This window comes from Suncus etruscus, chromosome 4 (assembly GCF_024139225.1).
Source record: "Suncus etruscus isolate mSunEtr1 chromosome 4, mSunEtr1.pri.cur, whole genome shotgun sequence".
Classification (NCBI taxonomy): domain Eukaryota; kingdom Metazoa; phylum Chordata; class Mammalia; order Eulipotyphla; family Soricidae; genus Suncus; species Suncus etruscus.
The window spans coordinates 152,292,052-152,317,773 of record NC_064851.1 but is presented as its reverse complement, the minus strand read 5'-3'; the positions used below and the strand labels follow the sequence as shown (position 1 = coordinate 152,317,773).

The 25,722-nt window shown below is 37.9% G+C and overlaps 2 pseudogenes; both read right to left on the bottom strand.

The window, feature by feature from the left end:
• Window positions 1-10,221: 10,221 nt before the first annotated feature.
• Window positions 10,222-10,365, bottom strand: LOC126008087 (uncharacterized; annotated as a pseudogene).
• A 13,837-nt stretch (window positions 10,366-24,202) lies between these two features.
• Window positions 24,203-25,327, bottom strand: LOC126006459 (ubiquitin carboxyl-terminal hydrolase isozyme L3-like; annotated as a pseudogene).
• Window positions 25,328-25,722: the final 395 nt, after the last annotated feature.

The window sequence follows — 25,722 nt, the reverse complement described above, 5'->3', positions numbered from 1 at the left end:
GAAACTTTATGCTACTAAACATGAGAACCTAGAAGAAATGGAAAAATTCTTGGATACTTATAACCTTCCACAGTTAAGTAAGGAGGATGTAGCATATCTAAACACCCCCATCACTATTGAGGAAATTGAAACTGTAATCAAATATCTGCCCAAAAAGAAAAGCCCAGGCCCAGATGGATTTACTAATGAATTCTTTCAAACCTTTCAAGAGGAGCTACTACAAATTCTAGCTAGGCTCTTCCATGAAATTGAAAAAATGGGAACACTCCCAAAAAGCTTTCATAAAGCCAACATTGCCTTGATACCAAAATCAGACAGAGATGCTGCCAAAAAAGAAAATTACAGACCAATATCCCTGATGAATGCAGATGCAAAGATCCTCAACAAAATCCAGGCAAATAGGATCCAATCCATCAAGAAGATCATACACTATGACCTAGTAGGTTTCATCCCAGGAATGCAAGGATGGTTTAACATCCGTAAATCTATCAACATCATACACAACAGAACAACAAGAAAAATAAAAATCACATGATCATATCAATAGACGCAGAGAAAGCATTTGATAAGGTCCAACACCCATTCTTGATAAAAAAAAAAACTCAGCAAAATGGGAATGAAAGAAACCTTTCTCAATCTAGTTAAAGCCATCTACCACAAGCCAATGGCAAATATTATCCTCAATATATAAAAACTAAAAGCCTTTTCTCTAAATTTTGGTACAAGACAAGGCTGTCCACTCTCACCACTCCTCTTCAACATAGTACTGGAAGTGCTTGCTATATCGATTAGGCAAGAAAAAGATATCAAGGGAATCCAGATAGGAAAGGAAGAAGTCAAGCTCTCGCTGTTTGCAGATGACATGATACTCTACTTAGAAAACCCTAAAGACTCTACCAAAAAAAGCTTCTAGAAACAATAGACTCATATAGCAAGGAGGCAGCTACAAAATTAACACACAGAAATCAATGGCCTTTTTATACACCAATAATGATAGGGAAGAGATGGATGTCAAGAAGATAATCCTGGGCCCAGAGAGATAGCACAGTGGCATTTGCCTTGCAAGCAGCCGATCCAGGACCAAAGGTGGCTGGTTTGAATCCCAGTGTTCCATATGGTCCCCCGTGCCTGCCAGGAGCTATTTCTGAGCAGACAGCCAGGAGTAACCCCTGAGCACTGCCGGGTGTGACCCAAAAACCAAAAAAAAAAAAAAAAGAAGGCAATCCCATTCACATTAGTGCCACACAAACTCAAATATCTTGGAGTCAACTTGACCAAAGACGTGAAGGACCTATACAAAGAAAACTATAAAGCCCTACTCCAAGAAATAAGAGAGGACACACAGAAATGGAAACACATACCCTGCTCATGGATTGGCAGGATTAACAGCATTAAAATGGCAATACTCCCCAAAGCATTGTACAGATTTAATGTGATTCCTCTAAAGATACCCATGACATTCTTCAAAGAAGTCGATCAAGCACTTATGAAGTTCATTTGGAACAATAAACACCCTCGAATAGCTAAAGCACTCCTAGGGAAAAGGGAAATGGGAAGCATTACTTTCCCCAACTTTAAACTGTACTACAAAGCAATAGTTATCAAAACAGCATGGTATTGGAATAAAGACAGACCCTCAGATCAGTGGAATAAGCTTGAGTTCTCAGACAATATTCCCCGGACATACAATCACCTAATCTTTGACAAAGAAGCAAGAAATCCTAAGTGGAGAAGGGAAAACCTCTTCAACAAGTGGTGCTGGCATAAACTGGTTAGCCACTTGCAAAAAAAAGTGAACTAGACCCCCAGTTAACATCATGTATGAAGGTAAAATCCAAATGGATTAAAGATCTAGATATCAGACCTGATACCATAAGGTATATAGAACAACACATAGGCAAAACACTCCATGACATTGAGACTAAAGGCATCTTCAAGGAGGAAACTGCACTTTCCAAACAAGTGGAAGCAGAGATAAACAGATGGGAAAACATTAAACTGAGAAGCTTCTGCACCTCAAAAGAAATAGTGCCCATGATACAAGAGCCACCCACTGAGTGGGAGAAACTATTCACCCAATACCCATCAGATAAGAGGCTAATCTCCAAAATATACAAGGCACTGACAGAACTTTACAAGAAAAAATACATCTAATCCCATCAAAAAATGGGGAGAAAAAATGAACAGACACTTTGATAAAAAAGAAATACAAATGGCCAAATGGCACATGAAAAAATGCCCCTCATCACTGATCATCAGGGAGATGCAAATCAAAACAACGATGAGATACCATCTCACACCACAGAGATTGGCACACATCACAAAGAATGAAAACAATCATTGCTGGCGGGGATGTGGAGAAAAAGGAACTCATCCACTGCTGGTGGGAATTCCATCTAGTCCAACCTCTATGGAGAGCGATATGGAGATTCCTCCAAAAAATGGAAATTGAGCTCCCATTTGACCCAGCTATTCCACTCCTAGGGATATACCCTAGGAACACAAGAATACAATACAAAAACCCCTTCCTCACACCTATATTTATTGCAGCACTATTCACAATAGCCAGGCTCTGGAAACAACCAAGGTGCCCTTCAACAGACGAATGGCTAAAGAAGCTATGGTACAAAAATACAATACAAAAACCCCTTCCTTACACCTATATTCATTGCAGCACTATTTACCATAGCAAGACTCTGGAAACAACCAAGATGCCCTTCAACAGACAAATGACTACAGAAACTGTGGTACATATACACAATGGAATATTATGCAGCTGTCAGGAGAGATGAAGTTATGAAATTTTCCTATACATGGATGTACACGGAATCTATTATGCTGAGTGAAATAAGTCAGAGAGAGAGAAATGCAGAGTGGTCTCACTCATTTATGGATTTTAAGAAAAATGAAAGACATTCTTGCAATAATAATTTTCAGACACAAAAGAGAAAAGAGCTGGAAGTTCCAGCTCACCTCAGGAAGCTCACCACAAAGAGTGATGAGTTTAGTTAGAGAAATAACTACATTTTGAACTGTCTTAATAATGAGAATGTATGAGGGAAATGGAAAGCCTGTCTAGAGTACAGGCGGGGGTCGGGTAGGGATGAGGGAGATTTGGGACATTGGTGATGGGAATGTTGCACTGGTGATGGGTGGTGTTCTTTACATGACTGAAATCCAAACACAATCATGTATGTACTCAAGGTGTTTAAATTAAAAAAAAATATATATATATATATATATAATGGAAAAAAAAGAAACTGTGGTACATATACACTATGGAATATTATGCAGCCGTCAGGAGAGATAAAGTCATGAAATTTTCCTATACATGGATGTACATGGAGTCTATCGTGCTGAATGAAATAAGTCAGAGGGAGAGAGAGAGATGCAGAATAGTCTCACTCATCTATGGGTTTTAAGAAAAATAAAAAGTCATTTTTGCAACAATCCTAGAGAAAAAGAGAGGAGGGCTGGAACTTTCAGCTCACTTCATGAAGCTCACCACAAAGAGAGGTGAGTGCAGTTACAGAAATATCTACACTGAGAACTACCATAACCATGTGAATGAATGAAGGAACTGGATAGCCTGTCTAAAGTACAGGTGGGGGTGGGGTGGGATGGAGAGAGATTTGGGACATTGGTGGTGGGAATGTTGCACTGGTGAAGGGGGGTGTTCTTTACATGACTGAAACTAATCACAATCATATTTGTAATCAAGATGCTTAAATAAAGATAATATAAATAAAAAAGAAAATATGATTGTTTTTTCAGCTGGATAATAGACAATCTTTTCTGACCATTTTATTAAATTGTTAGTATTTACAATACTGTTAAGCATACTTTTCCAATATATATCATTTCAATATTATACCATCATCAGAGAGCCTGCATCCAACCAATGGTGTCTCATGAAAACTCAACTACATCCCTTGTTCTAGAGACAAAATCTTCAATTCTGAATACTTTCCCATTTGCTGTTCCTTCACTATGTTTCTGTTTTATCTCACATGAGGATTTTTTTTACATTGTGGAGGTGGTAAAACCTACAATTTATAAATAAATAAAATTAATTTTTGGAACTACCACAAAACTGTAAATAGATGGTGAATCAGTCAAGTAAAATTTTTCAAAAACTGTATATCTTTCTTTTTTACAAGTACAAAAATTTAAAAATTAATATTGTTAATAATGTGCTAATACATTTTAATTTGTATTAAATAGATACATTCTATAAATGTAAACTTTAGTGAGTGTATTAAGGTCATACGGAATCTGAGTTTATCTACAGATTATAATTATGTCTTAGCCTAAGAAAGGGAGTATTAAATTTATGTTAGAAAATATTACATTATACATTCTACCTAAATATCTGCATTACAATCATGGCATTTGCAGCTACATGGATGGAACTGGAAGATATTATGTTAAATGAAATAAGCAAGAAGAAGAAGAAGAAGAAGAAGAAGAAGAAGAAGAAGAAGAAGGAGGAGGAGGAGGAGGAGGAGGAGGAGGAGGAGGAGGAGGAGGAGGAGGAGGAGGAGGAGGAGGAGGAGGAGGAGGAGGAGGAGGAGGGAGGAGGAGGAGGAGGAGGAGGAGGAAGAGGAGGACAAATACAGAATAACATCATTTATATGTGTACTTAGAAGAACTGCATGAAGAAATGCAATGGTCAAAATTGGAGTTGCCTCAAACACTCTTGGCCCCAGAGTACAGTGAGGAGAAAGAAAGAAACTGAGTGAAAGAGGAGAAACACAAATATGAAAGGATGAGGAGAGGGTCCAAGCAGTCTCAGGTGCATTAGTAGTGTTAAAAAAAGGACAAAATTAAATATCCAAAACAAAGTCAACAACAATGGAATCAAGTGACCCAAACTTTAATAATCTAAACTTAAAATTGGTCTGTTATACTAGCAGGCTAGGGAGTCAGAGGGGGTGGTATGAGATGCACTTGGAAATATCGGTGGAAGAAGGTGGACACTGGTGACAGAACTGGTCCTGATTAATTGTATGTCTGAAAACCAACTACGAAGGACTTTGTAAATCACGATTATTTTAATAAAATTCAAATTTAAAAAAGAGGGGGAAAAGCATCTGCATTAAATAAAATACAGCAATTAAAATGTTCTGGGTATTTATAAAAATATAAACACCTGAACAGGTGAAATATAAATAACACCTGAACAGATATAAAGCATTCAATATAAATATTAATTTTTATTAAAAATATATAAAAAGCTCTTACCAAGCTAAGGGGCAAACTTTTCTTAATCTAGAGGGGGCAACCATGGATTGCCATACTCCATGGCAAAGTGTTGAGAAATTTGCCCAGCCTATTAAAGAAGTTCTTTTAATGCTTTTTGCAAAACTGGTTTCAAGGCTGTAAATTCTTTGAACTGTTGTTTATCCTTCATTCCTTCAAATTTGAATAAAAAATCATTCCTTTAGATTTTAGTGAAAATCTAGCTGACTATAGAAATTATGGTGGCATATTCATTTCATTGAGGTTTGCTTTTGTTTTTGCTTTTAGTATACCTCTCCAGTTTCTTCCATCCCAGAGTCTTATTTAATAAATCTTCTGTGAATTGCATGAGTTTTCCTTTGTATGTAAGTTCTTTTTATATCTTGATGTTTTCAATAATAGGTCTTTGTCTTTGGTTTATATTATTCTGAGTACAACGTGTCTTAGAGTTTTTCTATTTTAGTCTATTTTTAGTGGTACCCTTCAGGCCTTTTGGAAATGGTTGCCTGTGTTCCTTGACTCTGAATTTTTTATTATTTAACTATTAAATAAATTATTTGTTAATTTAATTATTTTATTGCATTAATAATTTATTTTTAGATTAAATTATTAATTATTCTTTAATTTCACCCTTCTACTCTTCAAGATCCAATGATATTGTTCCTCTTGACCTCATCCTATATTCTCTGGTATGATGTTCATTTATTTTCAGACTTTCTTTATATTCTATTGTTTCCTAATGGGTTTCTCCATTCCATTTTGAAGTTCTACATTTTTTCTTGCTGTTCAGATATTCCATTAAGTTATTTTATCATCTCCCACATTTTTCTTTATATTATTTCTGATTTTTTTATTTTAGTTCTAATACTTTCTTGTGCTTTGCTAAATATCTATGCCATTTGAGCTCAATAAACATCACCACCATGATGATGACTTTATTGATAATCATTCTCTGAGGATTTACAGAGCTGAGTGGTATTGGTTGAACCATCTGTGCTATTTTTTCACTCATGGATCTTGATGGATTTCTTGTTTCTTCTCTCTTGGGTTGTAGTATTCCTCCTATGCTGAGGGTGAATCTAGATCAAACTAGGGATCTATGTGGAATCAGACTGAAAGTTTTTCTACTTTCCTGCCTCTTCACCCAGTGAAAGAAAGTTTAAATTTTGGACAGTGTGACATTTGATGAGTAGAGCTTTTGCACTTCCACAAACGTGACCTCATGTTTCAGGACATGTGGAGCTGGGACCATCGATGTGGTGTTGAACGTTGGTAGTGGAGGTTACCAGGACCAAACCAGAAGGGAAGGAAAGGGAATCTGTCGGCTTCAATTTCTAATAAGAGCTCATAAATATCAACTTGGAATTTGTTCACACCTGGCAGTATGGGGAGCAAACAGATTTGGGAGATATGGTGTTGGAATATTTCTTTATATGGCAGCAAAGATGGTTTATATGTATTCCTGAGGCAACTTGTTATAGAAAAAGAATACAGAATTAAATATAAGTATAAATATTTTCACTCTAGTTTAATCACTAATTATCTGTCCTTGAGCAAATTTCTAACCTTCTTGGTTTCCTAATCTAATGGAAGTAGGTCTAAGTAAATATTAGCACATGACATTTTTAAATATATATAAATATACTAAATTATTTATGTATTTAATAATAATTTTATACCTAACTTTGTATTAAAACACTTTGGAAGGGACAAAATATTAGTATAGTAGGGTTCTTGACTTGCATGTGGTAAACCTAGATTCAATCTCTAGCATTCCACAAGGTTCCCGATCTTATGTAGTTATTTTAGAAATCTATAGTCTATTAGAACAATTAATTATAAAGTTCATATGGAACCATAAAAGACCTAGGATAGCCAAATCTACATTGAAAAATAAGAAACTGGGAGGCACCTCATTACCTAACTTGAAGCTTTACTACAAAGACATAGAGATCAAAACAGCATGGTATTGGAAGACAGACTTTCAGACCAATGGATCACAATAGAATATCCAATGAAAACCCCTAAATATATGGCCAATTAATTTTTGACAAAGGAGCCAATAACTTGAAATGGAATAGACAGTCTCTTCAACAAATGGTTTTGAAATAATTAGATAACTATGTGTGCTTTACCCAAAACAAAGATCATCCCTTGTTTCTTTGTGTCTGTTTATTTACAACTTGGTTTTGCCCCAAAACAAATATTGTCTTATATGTAAAACTAGGCAGAATTGACTCAGGATAGCCTGAGTCACCTGGGGGTGGTCCTTGTACTGTAAAAATAACAGTTCTGGCATACAGCTCAGTCTTAATATGAGGTATAAGATCATCAGTCTACCTGTGTTTCACCTCAGTCTGGTCTGGATTATTTCATGTATGACCCTGCCTCAGACGCATTGGAAATATGATGTGTGGGGTGATTTTATAAACATGTAAGAAATTAAAGATTGATCCTTACCTTACACGAAAGTCCATTTAAAGAGGATTAAATATCTTGATATTATACCCAAATTTATAAAGTCCTCTGAGGAAAACATAGGCTGAACACTCCAAGATTTATACTTCAAAGAATTCTTCAATGATAGGATGCCAATGACAAGGTCTAAAGAATCAAATCTGAATAATGGAATTATATCAAACTGAAAAGCTTCTTTATGCCAGAAGAAATATGGGCAAAAATTAGAAAACATCATAGTGGGAGAAAATTTTTATGCTCAACACACAGATAAAGGTTTGATATCTAGGATATACAAAATACTCACAAAGGTTAACTCCAAAAAACCTAAAAACACCATAAAAATGGGGAGAGAAAATGAACAGACACTTCTCTGAGAAAAACCAACAGACGGCCAACAGGCACATAAAAAATACTCATCATCACTTATCAATAGGGAAACCCAAATCAAGACAACAATGAGATATCATCCTATACAACTGAGGATGGTGCATATCAAAAATACTGGGAACAATCTGTGTTGGCAGAGATTTGATGAGAAAGGAACTCTCATTCACTGTGGGTGAGAATGCTATCTGGTCCAACCATTATGGGAAACAGTATAGTGAGTTCTCAGAAAACTCAGAATCAAGTTTCCATATGACCCAGAAAACCCAATTTTGAGTATCTATTCCAAGGCAGAAAAACATTCATTCAAACAGATGTATACACACCGCTATTTATTGTAGCCTTCAGTATAATAGCTAAGACTTAAAATCAACCTAAATGTTTGACAACAAATGGTTCATGAAGATGTGGTACATATGTACAATGGATTCTTTCATAGCTATAAGGAATTATATAATCATACAATTTAATATAAGATGGATAGAAGTAGAAGATATGTTAAGTGAAGTAAGCCAGAAGAAGAATAATTACAGAATGATATCACTTATATGTAGTATTTAAAATAACTGCATCAAAAAATGCAATGGTCTAAATGGGAGTTGTCTCAAACACCTTTAGTCCCAGAGTATAGCAAAGAGAAGGAAAGAAATTGAGTAGGAAAGAAGAAACACAAATATGAAAGGAGGGGAGCCAGGGGGGCACAAGGTCTCAGGTACATTAGTGGTGTCAAAAAATGACAGAACTAAATATCCAAGCCAAAGTCAACAATAGAATCAAGAGACCAAAACTTGATATCTCAACCCAACCAACGTGGGAGGTGATTCCTGTAGTGTCACTGGGCACAGAGAGCCATTATAAAGGACTGCTGCCCTGCTTCCTGCCTTCTTTTGCAGGAGGCAGACCCCCCAAAAAAAGAAACCAAAACTTTACCAATTTCAAATTATATATATGGTTTTTGAGTCACACCCGAAGATGCTCAGGGATTACTCCTGGTTTTGCACTCAGAAATTGCCCCTGGCAGGTTCGGGGGTCAGCCGCGTGCAATGTAAATGCCCTGCCACTGTGCTATTGCTCTGGCCCCCACCAATCTCAAATTAAAATTGGCCTTTTGGGGCCAGAGAGATAGCATGGAGGTAAAGGCATTTGCCTTGCATGCAGAAGGTCAGTGGTTCAAATCCCGGCATCCCAAATGGTCCCCTGAGCCTGCCAGGAAGGATTTCTGAGTGTAACGCCAGGAGGAACACTTGAGCACTGCTGGGTGTGACCCCAAAATCAAAAATAAATAAATAAATTGACCTTTTATATTGACAGACTGATGATCCAGGGATGGTGGTATGGAATACACTCTGGAAACATTGGTGAAGGGAAGTTGATTTTGTTGGTGGGATTGGCCCTGGTTCTTTTGTATGTCTGAAACCCAACTATGAAGGACTTTGTAAATCACAATAGTTTCAATAAGATAAAATAACATTTAAAATAAAGAAATCTATATTCTATTCAAAGGCTTGCAGCTTCCTTGAGGAATATGTACTAAGTAAATTGCAGCTCATTTTGATCAATTTTATCTTAATACAAGGGTAGTTACACAGTCTGCCATATTCCATGGCAGACAACTTTAACAGTGTTGTTAGGATGGATAGGGGGAGAGCAATGACTTTGTTCTCTAATTACCAGTGTTCTATATTCTGATCACTACTTGCTGCTTCTTATCATAGAGTCTATACATAGAAGCAGTCATTGGTGCCCCACCTGCTGAAGCATATTCTAGGGACTTTAAAGATGAGGTGGCTATATCATTCTCTCCTGTTTCTCTTTGCTTCTTTTTGGGAACCAGACTTTTAAGAATTCAGTATATAAACAGAGAATGTAATAGCCCACATTGCAAACTCAAACTTGAAAATACCTTACATTTATACTTCAGGCAGATCCCTAATTCAGAGACAGTAAAAAAACATTTTTTTGTTTTTGTTTTTTGGGGTGATCACACCTGGCAGCACTCAGGGGTTATTCCTGGCTCTATGCTCAGAAATTGCTCCTGGCAGGCTTAGGTAACCACATGGGACGCCGAGATCTGAACCACCAACCTTCTGCATGCAAGGCAAATGCCTTACCTCCATGCTATCTCTCCGGCCCCTTAAAAAAACACATTTTTTATTATGTAGTCAAGTTTTCCACATTTGGGGAAATCGCAGGGGTCAGCACATCCGGAGTGCAATGGATAAGCCTCACCCTGGGAAAACCACCTTTGTGATCATGGAATCTCCCCTGCCAGGTAAGTATCAAAAAACACATTTTTAAATGAAAAAAATCAAAGGATAAATAATTGAAATTTTTCATGGAACTACAAAATACCACAAATAGATATGGATCCTTAGATTCAATTTTTATACCACACACAATCACACACACAGAGCTAAAGTAATTTTGAGGGGCCAGAGAGATAGCACAGGTGTAGGGCATTTGCCTTACATGCCGTTGACCTGGGACAGACTTGGGTTCTATTCCCAGCATCCCATATAGTCCCCCAACCTGCCAGGAGCAATTTCTAAGAGCAGAGCCAAGAGTAGCCACTTAGCGCAGTTGGGGTGACCCAAAAACCAAAAAAATAATGATAATAATAAAAATAATAAAATAATCTTGAGGAAAAAAATGTTGGCCTGCTTCATCCATCACCCATAATCACTGCTTTGTCTATGGTGCTGCTTTACTGTGGGGCTCCACACACCACATATCATAATTCAATTCTGGGAAAATGAGTCTGGAGTAGGAATAGCCACAGTAAATAAACTAAACCAAGCTAAGGAGGGTGAAATACATGAATACATGTGTTTGGGGAGCTTTTAACCTCAGCAAGAGACAGACAGACAGAGAACCAATTTTTAAGCACCAAACCACCCATCCCAGTGATGGGGAAGGGAAAACAAAATGCCTATCTAGAACTAATCCCACCTAAGTGAGTCTCTGAAATGTAAAGATATAGCGGGGAAGAAGCCTAAAGTCAGCTTTGGTTAGGGTGAAGCAAGTTATAAACCAACAATATCTCCCTTTTCTATGTGCTGAACACAAAAATATGACCTGGACTAGATAGAGTGTGTTCTATTGTTCTCCATAATAGGTGGAAATCCTCAAATAGGAGCTTTAAAGGTGATTATTATTTTGCATAAGCACATTAAAAGCTGGGGAAATAAAAAAAAAAACTTTTAGCCTAGATAAGAGCAGCACAGCCTTTCTCAGGAAACATTTGGTATACAGTCCAACTTCAGAACAGTCTAAAGCTTGCCTAACCCCAGAAAGTCATCTCGGTACCTGGAAAAGAAAGAGAGGTTTTCTTTCATCTTCTTTTTGGTGGCTGTCGTTGTCAGACATTACTCTACAGTCCTTGGCTTCTCACATGTCCTATGTCATAGCCAGGGTGTCACAATGCATGCTCCAGTTTGAAAATGGTTGCCAGGGTGATTGCAAAGCATGCCCCAGTATCAAGTCATTCCCAGGGTGGCTTGAAATCTGTCCCTGGTTCTGTCAATGGGACCTAAATTTGGGGGTTGTGTAGCCAATTTCAGAGCAGTTGACTTAAGTCAATCCAAAATGACAAATGTTCAGGGTTTAAGACCCACCTGTGACATATAAATTTTGGGGTTCAGATCCCTAATAGATAGAAACTCCTCTCTTTCATGAGATTTTCCCCATTTTATCAGGTCATGGAAAAAGTAAAAAAGGATATTTCCACAAGCTAATATTAGATCACCAAGGGACTATGGTTACGTTGTAATATCTATCCCTCAGAAGATATCATACTCTATAATCCCTGATACATGGGTAGAATAACAATGATATTCTCCAGGAAATACATATAAATTCCCCTTTTTACTGCTTAACCAGTTCAAAACAACAATAACATCCCCAATAAAGAAATACACATATCCCTCTTTGTTACGATTAAGTTCAAGTGGGTAGAATCTGGTTACTGCTTCAGCTAACGAGGTGATCTGTTGGTTGAGGGCAGTTGGGAAAATAGTGAAAATTCTTGTAGTTGCTGGGTGGAGACACTGACCGAGATCAGTCTCTGAGCCAGAGCTCACTCAAAACGCAGATCTGATCACAAGTGGCAATCATCAGTGATGAGAGTTTGAAATGATGAGGGAGTGATGGGTGAGGGTGTATGAGTGTGGAGCAGTGCTCAAGGGCACAAGGAGTGCTGAGCTGTAGGGAGTAAAAAGATTTAGTAGGGAAAACTACTAATCTGGCATAAGTGAACATAAGGAAACAATAGAAATTTTTTTTTGTCAAGTGGCAGTTGGATAGGGAGAAAGAAGAAGGGCTATGTACAACATAGACAGATATTATGTAAAACACAGATGAACATTACATCACAAATAGAAGACTAACAAAGGTGGCCACCACACATACATAGATGCATACACAAGTAAAATGGTGAGAAAATTTTAAGCCAATTACTGTAGTAGCTAGTTCATAGGAATCACTGTTAGTGAGGGTAGACATAGCTGTAAAATTGTCATAGGTTAGATTGTACATACATCATTCTCAAGCCAGTTGGCTGCTCTATCCTGTCTTAAGCATATCACAAAAGCTTTGTTCATAAGTTGCTAAACATTTTTATACAGAGCACTGTATGAGTCTAGAGCACTAAGCAAAATAATGAGTCTAGAGCAGTGATGGCAAACCTATGGCATGCGTGCGAGCTGTGGCAAGTGAAGGCCTTGCAGCTGGCACGAGGGAAGGTCTGCAATCAAGATATGCAGCGCAGCAGGAGGCGAGTGTGCCAGTGTCTGCTTTGCAGCTCACCTGGCAACAGGGCCAGACTGGCCATTGGGAGGACCAGGCATTGTTCCGGTGGACCGCAGCCCATCCTTCTGTGCTGGCTGCAGTCCTGTGAGTGGATGGTTAGCCTGCCTGTCTTCCCCTTAGTATTCTATGAGCCAGGCAGTGTGTGAGGGGGAAGTGGGGAAAGGAAGAGAAGCTTCACACTGAGTCTGTCACATGAACTCAGTGAGACTGTGGTGTGACTCCACATGTGACATCTGTAACCAGAAACAGTTCCTAGTGCTCCCATGCTAGAGAGATGAGGATATGGGGGAATGTTAATGTGTCTAATAATATGCTCCTCTGTAAAAACCTCTGTATCTTCCATGGGGGACAGGCTAAATTCGAGGAAATAAAAAAGCTGCTTATGATGATTGCATAGAGAAGTTCAGTAAGCTGAGAGGAGGAATGGGCTCTCTGTGAACAATCAACACACTAATCCTCTGCACTGTGCCTTATGGAAAACTCAATATAGCAAAAAATAGTGAAGTGTAAATGTGGCCCTTCACAGTGCTTTTGTAAACATCATAATAAAATAACAAAGGCTCCAGTAATGAAAAATAAAAATCCTTTTCCCATACACTTAGGTCACCTCTTACTTAGTTGTTATTGTGATGAATCCAATGCTGTATAGTCATTAATGCGATTAATCCAGTTTGCAGGTAATTTTATTTAGGGAATCGCAGTCACTTCTCCAATGCATCAAGACTACAAATAAAACATCTCTTCTTAGTCCTCTGCTGTCACATAAACCTCCAGCTCACTAAGATTGGACATCGCTGAGCTGCCTCTTGATATCCAGATTTTTCAAACCCCATGGTTTGGTTTTATTGATAAGCGCTTGTCATTTTTGTTTCAAAGGTGAGAGTCTGTCATTGCTTTTATAGAATATTCAAGTTTGAACATATCACATGATTATCTTTCCATTTCATCTTCCTTTAAATTACATTGCTTTCTGGAGAATCTTTGGGTGTTCAGCATTCCTTTGGGAGTTTTTTGTGACAGCAGAGGATTAAGAAGAGATGTTTTAGTTGTAGTCTTTATGGATCTTGTATGTTGGCTGTTGCACTCCTTATCAGTGGTTGGCCGTGCCTCTCAAGTATGCTTCTGCGTTTTAGCCCTGCCCTGGACTTCAATGGCGGGGCCTGAGTGAAGTCATGTGATTGGACTGCTCAACCTAAAATGCCAGGGCCTTTTTTTTGTCCCAGTCTGGCCCTTCCTGGCAATGTGTTCCTCGTTGCTGCCTGAACCACCACAGGGCTGTGAGAACCAAAATCTCACTCCCCGCCTCCTCCTCTGAACCCACCCAGGTACTCGCCTACAGCACCGAGCATTCTCTGTCACACCCTCCCACCCTGGTGGGACACTTGAGGAGAACAAGAGACACAATCGGCATTCTACATCATTTATTATTAGGTAAACTTATACTTTGCTCAACCTGTGTTGCCTAAGTTTAATTGGACCAATAATATATAATATTAATTATAAACTTACCTTGGGCTCCTTTTTAAAAACCTATTAAATTATCTGGCTATATGTCTAGATGTCCAGGTTAGGGTTGCACAAGTCCAGTTTCCACCTGGACAGTATATTTTTTGACCAAAACGGATGTCTACAATGAGTAAAATTCCCCAATCACATATTTTTTATGTGGACGAATTTGTATATAGCACTTCATTAGATTTTTTTATTATACAAATTTTATCTTTTTGTAGACTTGAAGTCTTGAACAAAGAAAATGACAGATAGTGGAAGACCATTCCAAGAGGCCTGGACAGAGACATATGGAGTGATTGGACGCAGTGGGAAAGCATTGTGTATTATGTGTAATGAAAGTGTCGTGTCTCGCACATCAAGTGTCAAACGTCACTTTGAGACCAACCATAACAGTGTTACTGAACTTGATTTAGCTCAAAGAAAAGAGTTTCTTGTAGGAAAATTAAAGAAATAACACTCCCAGTCTCTTAGTTTTAGCAACTATTTTTCAAAAACCTTACAGTTGCCATCTTTCAAATTTCACTGTGCATGGCAAAACATGGTAAGCCCCTCTCTGATGGAGATTTTTATCAAAAAGGCAATTTTGGTTGGGAGTAATTCACTCTTCCATGATTTCCAAAACAAAGATAAAATTGTGCAGTGCATCTCTGAGATGCTGCTAAGCAGAAATACTGCAAAAGATAGGGTTCTGCGAATGGCTGCTGGATGTTAGTCAACAGCTTACTTGCAGCTTATAAAAAAAAAAAAAGCACCCTTCTACTCCAAGTGCTTTGATGAAAGTACAGATATTACCAACTATGCAAGACTACACTAATTTTGCGTTATGCTACTGGTAACATCATGAGAAAAGAGCTTTCTCTGTCTTTGCCTGGAAGAACACAAGGGATAGATATCTACAATGCTGTGATGGAGGCTTTTTTATCACTAGACATAAGTCTAGAAAAAATGGTTTCAGTTACTAGCAATAGAGCACCTAGCATGGTGGGGACAAAATCAGGATTCATTCATGTCTTTGCTAAGGAAGCAAAACATCCACTGATTCAATTTCACTGCATAATACATCAAGAGGCTCTCTGTGCCAAAGAAAGCAGCAAAAAATTTGACAATGTACTCAAAGATGTAAAAAAAAAAAATGGTGTGCTTCATCATGGCGCATGTTCTTAATTTTCGACAATTTCAAGCCCTTCTTGATGAATATATATATAATATATATAACACTTTACTTATGTACAATAATAATAATGTCTGGTGGCTGAGCAGAGGATGAGCGTTAGATTTGTGGCCTGGTTGAAAGAAGTTGGGCTATTTATGAACGAAAAGGGGGAAGACTATCCTCAACTCACCAACATGACCTGGCTTACCAACCTCATGTTCTTTACAGATTTTGCTAACCACACTTTAATGTATTAAAAAAATTACAAGGCATGGGGAAAACAGCAGAAAGCATGTTTAGTAACATCAAAGCATTTGAGAGAAAACTGCATGTTTTTGAAAAAGACATTGAGAGTGGACAGCTAAAATATTTTCCCAACCTAAAATTACATTTGGATAATTCTACAACATTTGTGGATAGTCATAAAAATCACCAGAAAATCCACAAAGCATATTCCACCACTGTAGCTGAAGCAAAGGAGAATTTTAGTAAAAGATTTTCTCAAATCTTAGTAAACTTTAGAAAAAGATTTTTAGTTAAAAAAAATTTAGTAAAAGATTGAGACAACGATTTCATTTATAACTTCCCCAGAAAAGTCCACATTTAAAGATCTTGATCTTTCCTGCTTACAGTGGTTGGATATTCAAAATTTGGAAATGGAGCTACTGGAACTTCAAGAAAGCTCTATCTGGAAAAGTAAATTCAATGACTTGTGTGCGGCTCTTGAATGTATTGAGTGTGAAAGAGTGACAAATGAAATCACTGCTAACAGTTCTGGAAATGAAATCCTAAAAGCATGGAATTCTCTGCCAGACAATTTTAAATCCATGAAAGCACTTGGGATTGCTCTTCTTACTTTGTTTGGGTCATCCTGTGCTTGTGAGCAGCTGTTTTCGGCTTTGAATCATAAAAAATCTGATGCTAGAAACAGATTAAAGGATGACATGAGTGCTGCATGTGTTGCTCTGAAATTAATGCACTATTAGCCAAGGATTGACAAGTTATCAGCATGCATGCAACAACAAAAATCACATTAATTTTTTTCAGATGCATATGTTTACATGAAGCAGTGTTTTCAGTTTGCAGTTAAAACACTTTCTAAGTTACTTAAATATTATTTAAAGGGGGACTTTACATGGCCCTGTTATATTCCAATCTGGAATTTCCAATAATAACGGTTGGTATAATGGAAATATCTTTTGTTTTCTTCACATCATATTATTAGAAATGTAATGACTTAACTGTTTTCAAATTTGATTGTAAATTTTACAGAAAAACACCTATAGACTCTGGGAATACACACCGAGTCTTGGCACAGTTAACAGTTTTAAGAAGTATATCTTTTTTTTTTACTCAGAATACATTTGACATGTTATGTGAATAATACATTTAAAATATATTGTGTACATCCATCCAGCCTTGAACCCTGGATCCCAGACATAGAATCAACACAGCTCTTCACAACAGCTACAGGAAATAAATCCCATCCGGGACATCCTTAATACCGCTGGGCCACCAACAAGTGCCAGCTCTAATATGATATCCTGACAACAAAGAAAATGGAAACAACTTGACCTAAAAACAGGTTATCCTACCTCACCAGCTAACAATAAGACAAAATCAGAAGATTTGTCACCCTTTGGTCGGTCCAAAAGTCAAGATCGCGATTTACAGATGACTGGCTGCTAGAATATATCTTGAGACCAATAAAAAAAGCCCTAGTCTAGGGTTTGAACTACGACCCGCACAACAACCATGATTCCCATTTCCAAAGGTCCGGCAGAGACAATTGCAACGGAATGGGGCTTCTGGAAACACAATGAAAGACGCTATCCTAGGTTCCATCCTAGGATCAGTACAAAGACCAAGACCACCAACCACAGAAGATGGATTAAAATGACACTGAGGGAACAGAACTTCTAGAACCACAAAGAAAGACTTTATCATAAGTCCCACTCATGGACCTGTGCAGATACTGAAATCTCTAGATACAGAGGTCTTATTTCATCACCCAGGACGGAGCAGAAGTTTTCCAAACACCACGAAAGCACCACCGGTAGAGTAAATGAACCTGAATGGAGTCTATAGTTAATCCCGTGACAATATACCCCAAGGGTGGAGAAACCCCATAGTGCTTAGGCCAAGTGAATTCCATTTTGAATGACCCCAATATTTACTGTGCCAGTGCAGGAGGGAAAAAAGGCAAAAAGCACAAAACATTTTTTATTTTTTATATATTATTTTTTCTTCATTTATTATTATTATTATTTTTATTTTTATTTACCTATGTACTTTTTGTAGATTTCTTTGTTTTGGTGTGGTTATTGAAGTTGTTGTCCCCATTTATATATATTGTTATTTTTTCTTCTTTTATTTTCTTTCTTTAGGTGCTCTGCCATGTTTTTTAACTCAAGACCATGGCTTTTTTTGTGGTGCCTATCGTTATCACTGGAGTGCTCACTGGATATTTGACACTTCCTTTTGTACTGTTGGGGTGTTTCACCTTCTTTTTCTCCTTCGTCTCTCAAACCGATGATGAGAGCCTCTAAGAAGGATTCTGCCCATTTTCAGCATATTAGACTTTAACCCCAGTTTATTACTTTTCTCTTCTTCAAATAAAACCACAAAACTTGAACTATGTAGTCCTTCCTCCCCGTTAGAGGGGGAAATAAGGGAGGCACCAAGACCAAGACTACTAAGTAGTAAGCTAGGTACAGAGGGGACTACATATTCTCACAGCCCCAGGGGTGAGGAAGGAGGATATGGGAGGTAGGACTAACATGGAGGTGTAGGGAGGACAAATCGGTGATGGGAATCACCCTGATTTTATGTAAATATGTACCTATAATATTATTGTCAACAATATGTAAGCCACTATGATAAAAATAAAAATTATATTAAAATATATTGTGTAACTGAATCAAATTCTTTCTAAATTCATTAAATTGAATGAAATCATTAAAATGTTATAAATTGCCAATAAATTAAAATGAAAACCAAAGGATTGTGAATCAAATTGATTCTCCGACAATACAAAGATTCCAACCTTTAAAAATGATGTTACATAGTTCAGGCAACTTTATAAAGAGTTTTTAGATACTAAAATCTTGTTATTAAGGTTTAATTGATGTGCTGGCACTTTGAGGAAATTCTTTGATTTTGTGCAATAGTTTGGGCACTGGGGCTCAAAAAGGTTAGCCATCACTGTTATAGGTGAAGGCCACTAGGGAATCCACAGAGGCTGCTATGGAGGTTAGTACTACCAAAATTCCAATCCTTGTGCAATCAGAGTAGCCAGGCATAATGAAAGAAGGAAGCAAGAGTTGGGCAATGCAATCTCTTTTAAATGTCCATACTCTTGGTACTGTGATTACTATTACTATTTCTCCAGAATAATTGGAATTTATTATCCCCACGTGTACAATGATTTCTTTAGTAGTTAGACTGCTTCTTCTTACGAGAAGGCCTACAGCATCTTGTGAAATCGGTCCCTTTATTCCAGATTTCAGTTTGGGCTGGTGTTATAGCAGAATAGCTAAGGCAGCACTTTCTATGGTGGTGGTGGTTTGTGGTGAACTTAATGGCTGTAGGCCTGCCTGAGTTGGAGTCCCTAATTTTGGGGGGCTTTGGGTTGGCCCCTTACTCAGTTTTTCAATACCTGTTATTGGGGCAATCTCTTGTCCTATGATCTCCTCTGCCACATTGTGGGCCAGATCCAGGTGGCAGTCTACATAGGGCAGGGCCAGGAAGGGTCCTGCAATTTCTGCAGTAGTGGACAAATTTTCCACAATTATATCATCTACCCCTGGTTTATGAGGTCTGGGGTTTTCCTCTTCTTCATTTTCTCCAAACTCCAACAGAACAACAATTTCTTGTCCAATGTTTTTCCTTGCCACATCTTGGACAAGTCCCATGTGGTGGTCTTGAACATAGTTGGGTGGATCTCTATATTCTCTGTGTGGGTGGCCTGGTCCTCAAGCCTGCCTCTGCAATGTTTACATATGTCTGATGTGTCTCAAGCGTGTTTACATGTGTCTGATGTGAAATAAAACCTATGCTTTTACATAGCTCATAACATCTTTCCTTTCCCTAGTGGATCACAGTATTGTTTGATAGTCTTCATTGACATTTTCAAAGGTCAACTGTCTTATCATATGTTGCTGGCTTTCTCTTCCTCTCACTTGCCTTTGCACTTAATCTGTTATTTTTCCTATGAATTGAGCATAAGGCTCTGTGACCCCCTAGAATATTTTTGTAAAACTTCCCTTGACTTCTGCATCTGTATCAATTCTCTCCCAAGCACCCAATGCTATCTCTTGGACATGTATTGGAATTGTACGAGGCAGGATAGCTGGCTTTTTGGTTTTCTCATACTCTCCCTGACCTATTAACATAACATATGTCATTCAAACCTAAAGCAGTCTCCTCCCAGATGAATTAAGGATGTTTAGTTTGTCCTTAGCCTCATCACTATACTACATCCTCCAATGCAAGTACTGAGATAGGCTCAGGCATACTCTGGCTACTGTTTGAAAATATGTGGGAATTCAAACACACTTTTACTCTAGTCAGTTAAATATTCCTTGCAGTATGGAGATTTGGGTCCATAAAAGGTACAGGCCTTTTTAAAATGGTCAAGTGAATTTATTGTCAGCCCTTGATAAAGTGGAAACTCACAAGGTCTATATGTAATAGATATGGATTCTGATCTTACTGGATATGGCAGGAAAGCGTTTTCTAACATCTGAGGTGCTGAAGTTTGAAACATGATTGAGAAGCAAAGGTCTCTCTGGGCTGCCACCAGTAGTAATTGAAATATTATCAGCCAAGGTTGGGTTTTAGATTGCACATGAGTTTCTACTGGAAAAACATCTCTCCCTTCTGAAGGCATTTGTTCAAAGGAATTCTATCATATTGAGGGTGTGGGAGTAACTCTAAGTTGAATTTTTTTTTGTTTGTTTTTGGGCCACACCAGGCGGTGCTCAGGGGTTACTCCTGGCTGTCTGCTCAGAAATAGCTCCTGGCAGGCACGGGGGACCATATGGGACACCGGGATTCGAACCAACCACCTTTGGTCCTGGGTCGGCTGCTTGCAAGGTAAACACTGCTGTGCTATCTCCGGGCCCTCTAAGTTGAATTTGATCTCTCTTTTGGGGGTCCTGGGCACAGGAGAAACTGAGAGTGTGGGGTCCTGCAAGCCCCCCGGAGGGGCCCGGCCAGCAGGAATCAGTTGGGAGGCTCACGGACGACCACACCTTTATTTAGCTGGGCTAGAAGCACAACCACACCTGTAAAAAATCTGAGAGAGGTTAGTAATAATGACCTTAGGCGATTAGACCGGTCTAAGGTACCTTTATTAGGCTCCAACATCTCTTATATAGAGAAGGAGAAGGGGGCAGGCAAAATACGGTGTCAATCATACATTTTGGCGCGAAAGCCATGAGACAAAGGCAGTAAATCGTCTTCCAGAAGGGAGGGAGAAACAGTGACAATTTTACAATCATTCCTAAGTCAGCAGCTTTCAAGGAATTGCCCTATGACCCTAAAGTAGGGTCTGTAGCCCACTTTCCGGAACTCTCAGCAGTTTATGGTGGGGCAAGCTTTGTTGCATAGCCATTAACTCCAGAATGAAGTTAAAGGGAGTAGCCTATATCTGGGAATGGTACCGGGTTGTTTGCTTTCTCTCCGGGCTTCAAAGTGAATTATATCTAGCAGCTGCAAATACCTTTTTTGTTAGCTCAAGGGCTTACAGCAAAGACTGCACGTAGGCAGCTTTTAGGTGAAAAAGCTGGGTAAAGACAGAAGACAGAAAAATTGATCTCTGACAGGAAACTGTCTCCAACATGAGAGGATAACATTCACAACCAAATTTGGTCATGTCTTCCTATTGGAAGTGTGGGCATGAGGAGCTGAGAGAGTAATATTTTTAATCAATATTATGAGCTCAGTATTATTTGTTTTAATCATTATTTGTAGTTATATGTTTCAACATGTTATCACTCCTGATAACATAAATAAAATTAAATACTTTAAGAACATAGAATATGGCGAGATATTATCAATTATCTATGATACTATCATGGATTTAATCAACCAAGAGATTGTAACCTTGATCCATGAAGAAATCATGGCTTTTATCCACAGGATCACAATCTTGATTTCCCAGATCATTATTCACCAAATTATTTTGTTTGCATCTCTGTTCCTGACAACAAACTGTGGGGGCCAATCAAAACTCCAGTGAGAGTGGGTTAGAAACAGTGTTTAAATAAGGGAGAGGCAAGGGCTTTACATCTAGCCCCTTAGTCCCAGGGGATGAGGGCAAGGTAAAAACCAGCACAAGAAGTCAGCCAAAAAAGGACAACAAAAAAGAGAAACAGAAGCAACAGAAAGCAGAAGGAACTGGCAGTTTCTCTGGCAATCTGACAGCATCAACCTGTAGGAGCAATCTGGCAGAAGACAGCCCCCAGAACTTCTGCCTTGCCTTATATACCCTCAGCCCACCTGTCCTCCAAAGACAGTTACAAGGGACAACTCATAACTGATGCCTTCGCCCTTGAAGGGTCAGTAGTTGCTTATGGCTGGCCAGAGGCCATAAAAGTCTCTGTTTCCTTATATATAGATTTTTATGCTGAGTGAAATGAGTCAGAGAAGAGGGATGGGTATAGAATGATTGCATTCATTTGCAGAATATAAGAAAAATAAAAGATATTATGATAATAAGACCCAAGACAGTATAGATGAAGACACAGAGGACTGGTCCATGTAGGAAGCTTGGCACAAGAGTGTGGAATGCAGTTAATGCAAAGAAGAAACAATGATAATGATAGCTGGAATTGACTACTGTACAAGAACTGGGTGCTGAAAGAAGATAGAAAGATATGCATGATACCCCTTAGGTAACATTATAAACCACAGTATCTAAAAGGGAGAAAAAGAATGAAGGGATAGGTGTTGGATATTGTAAGACTGCAACTCAGTCATTAACTATTTTGTAACTCTATCTACAATGATTCAATTTTTTAAAATAACTACGATTGGGGCCAGAGTGATAGCACAGCAGTAGGATGTTTGCCATGCATTGCTCAGTAATTAACAGAGTGCTTGCCAAAGTGTAGGAAAGATTAAGAGCAAGTGCCTAGGAGTGTCAAGTAGTAGAACTCTAGGTCTGGGTTCAATTCAACCATGTGTTCCCTGAGCACTACTGAGTCAAGAATCATGTTATAGAGCCTTTGAATCAACAGATCCACAATATCAGGCCAAATATGGAAACCTAGGCCTACCCTGTTAATAAAAATAGAAAGCATCAGAATTACTCCATTTTGTCAAAATAGTAAGCCACTAATACTAAGACTCAGAAGCTACAGAGATTAATGCCATCATCAGATACTAAAATTATTCAAAACCTAGTGCTTGAAAGGTAAATCTTGAGCCTCAGAAATAGCTCAATGGACAAGAGTGCATGCTTTACAAGAAGATGTACAAAGGTCTAGCTTTGATCCCTGGCAACTCCCAGTTTCCACACCACTGCTAGAGGAAGCAATCACTAAGCACTGAGCTGGAAGAAGCCCCTAAACGCTCCAGGGTTAGTCCCCAAAATAAAAACAAACAAAAGAATGCAAAATCTGGAGAATGAGCATAGATTGCCATGTATTTAACTAGATAGCTGGGCCACTCAAATTGCTATTTCACATATGAATCTTGATACTAAAGCAAATTAACACTGCTCCAATAATAACTCTATTATTCCCCTAGAACATTATAGTTGAATGGGGCTCAAAACAATAGTAATCAAACTATCTGAGCCATGAAAATATTGTGTGGAATGATAGTACAAGCCCAAAGTACATCCATTGAAAAGTAATAGAATGATTCTTGGCCATCAGATATCAACTGATGTATGATCTCAGTAAGATCATCATGAACTTGGTACTGTCTAAAACATCATTTGTAATTGCATTATAAAGTTGGGAGTATGTAAAAGTATTCTACTTTAATAGAAATATAATAATAGTAAACCAATAATACTACAGACTCAGAAGTCACAAGAACATTTCAAGTGTATAACTCTGAGTTTAGTAGCTTAATTAATAATTCACCACTTCTCCCTAGTTTCATATCTATGACCCCACATGTACAGAAATGTATGCATCACATGCTGGCATATGGAAGTCAGTCATGCTCATAGATAGTCCTAAAACACAATGAAGGGCAATGCCAATATGTAGAATTTACAACAGTTAATATTTCTTTAAATAATTTTTATTGTGACCAAAGTGAATTATGAATCTTTCGCAGTAATATTTAAGGTACACAGTGACATTGAATCAGAGGCATTCCCACCACCAGTGTTGTCTTCCCTCCATCCCTATTCCCAGCATGTATCCCACATCCTCCTATTTTGCCCCCCCCCACCAGACTACTAGTATAACTGGTCCTCTCTGTGTATAGCTTATTGAAGATTGGTATCAATTCTGTTGTCATTGACTTTGGGTTTGTTGTTTAAGTCTGATCATTTTTTATTTCTATTCAATGTTCATACGACTGTTTGGTCAATGAAAACATCAAAAACTCAGCATTATTGTGTGGCAGCAGATGCAATTTTTTTTGGTAAACACAACATTTGGTGTTTCCATTATTGCTGAACTATGCTGCAGAGTGAGTGATTGCAATGAATCTTAATTCATCAGAGTCATGTTTCATAAACTTCTTGCAAACTTCTATGGCATCCTCTAATAGCATGTCATCACTAGTTTTCACCTTAGTTAACTGAAAATGGTTTCTAGCCATCTAATTCATAAAGAGGCCCATTTTCATGAACTAATTCAAAATAATAAAGATCTACTTTTTCTAATAAGAATCTAATGAAGAGTATAATCAAAATCAAGGGATACTTTAGATCACTAGCTTCAACAATTTATAAATTATGTATGTGAGCATGCTGACATGTATGTGTGTGTATTTGTGTGTGAGAGAGAGAAAACAAAGAGAGAACATTGGCAGATATTTTGGGGCCATTTTCTATTTTTATCAATATTATCATGTGAAATACTGGTAGATCATGAGTTTGTGGTTACCTAGAAAGAGAAAATATTGGGTAGAGATGAGGGCTACAGACAAAATCTAAATTGGCAGAGCAAGATGTAGCAAAGGGATTACACACAAGAGTACATTCAAGCATATATACATATAAGTGTATTTATATATTATATGTAATAGTTTACATATTATAAAACATAATATATAATTTTATTAAAATTTACTTCATATATAAAAAAATCTACTTTTTATTTATAGTGAGTACCTCAGTTTGACCTTCGTGGGCACTTGTCTCATGTGTTACTCAGATAGCATCATAGTTCTCCAGGTATTTGGCTTGCTCTTCAGGGATTATTGACAGAGTCTTCTAGGAATTTTTTCAAGGTGGACCCTGATTTAAAGTGCATCTTTTCTATTGTTGCCAAGAGCATGGATCAAACCAATTGTTTCATAGGCAATGCTGATCATTTGCTTCATGAAGTACACTGATCATGTGACATCCTATCCCTGAGACTTGATTTTTTTCTTCCTCTTCTGTTCTGAATACTTTATATTTTTCTGTAAAGGGGAAGAATAATAATACTGCACATACACGTCTTGGTACCATGCTAAGCATTCAGGATCCACATACATATTGACAAAATGCCACTTTGGATGCAGACCTAATTGCTTGAGAAACTGATAGGTGACCTCGAAAGTGGCCTCCAGTGGCATCCAGCAGTGACCTTCCATGGCTTATAAGCACAACCCCTGTCCAACTCTTATTCATATAAACTGATATGAGAATTGGTTCATATCTGATAGATCAGGGACTTGGAATAAACAAAATCAGATGACAGAGAGATCTAGACTAAAAGTATATGGGTTCTTATAAGGGGGAACAATTATGCTCCCCTTAAAAACAATTATGTTCTGCATTACCCCAGAAAATATCCCCCATGTGAGGACATATAAACTACCTCCTAAGACTAAATTAGGAAGAAGTGGCCTAAACAGAACAAGTACAGAAATGTAATTAGTAATCAGAAGCTTTTCCAGAAACAAAAACTTCAGTAATGACTTCTAAACTGTAAAAGAGCATTTAAAATCCTCTCTCAAAAATCACAGTATTAAGGGCTTGGAGAGAT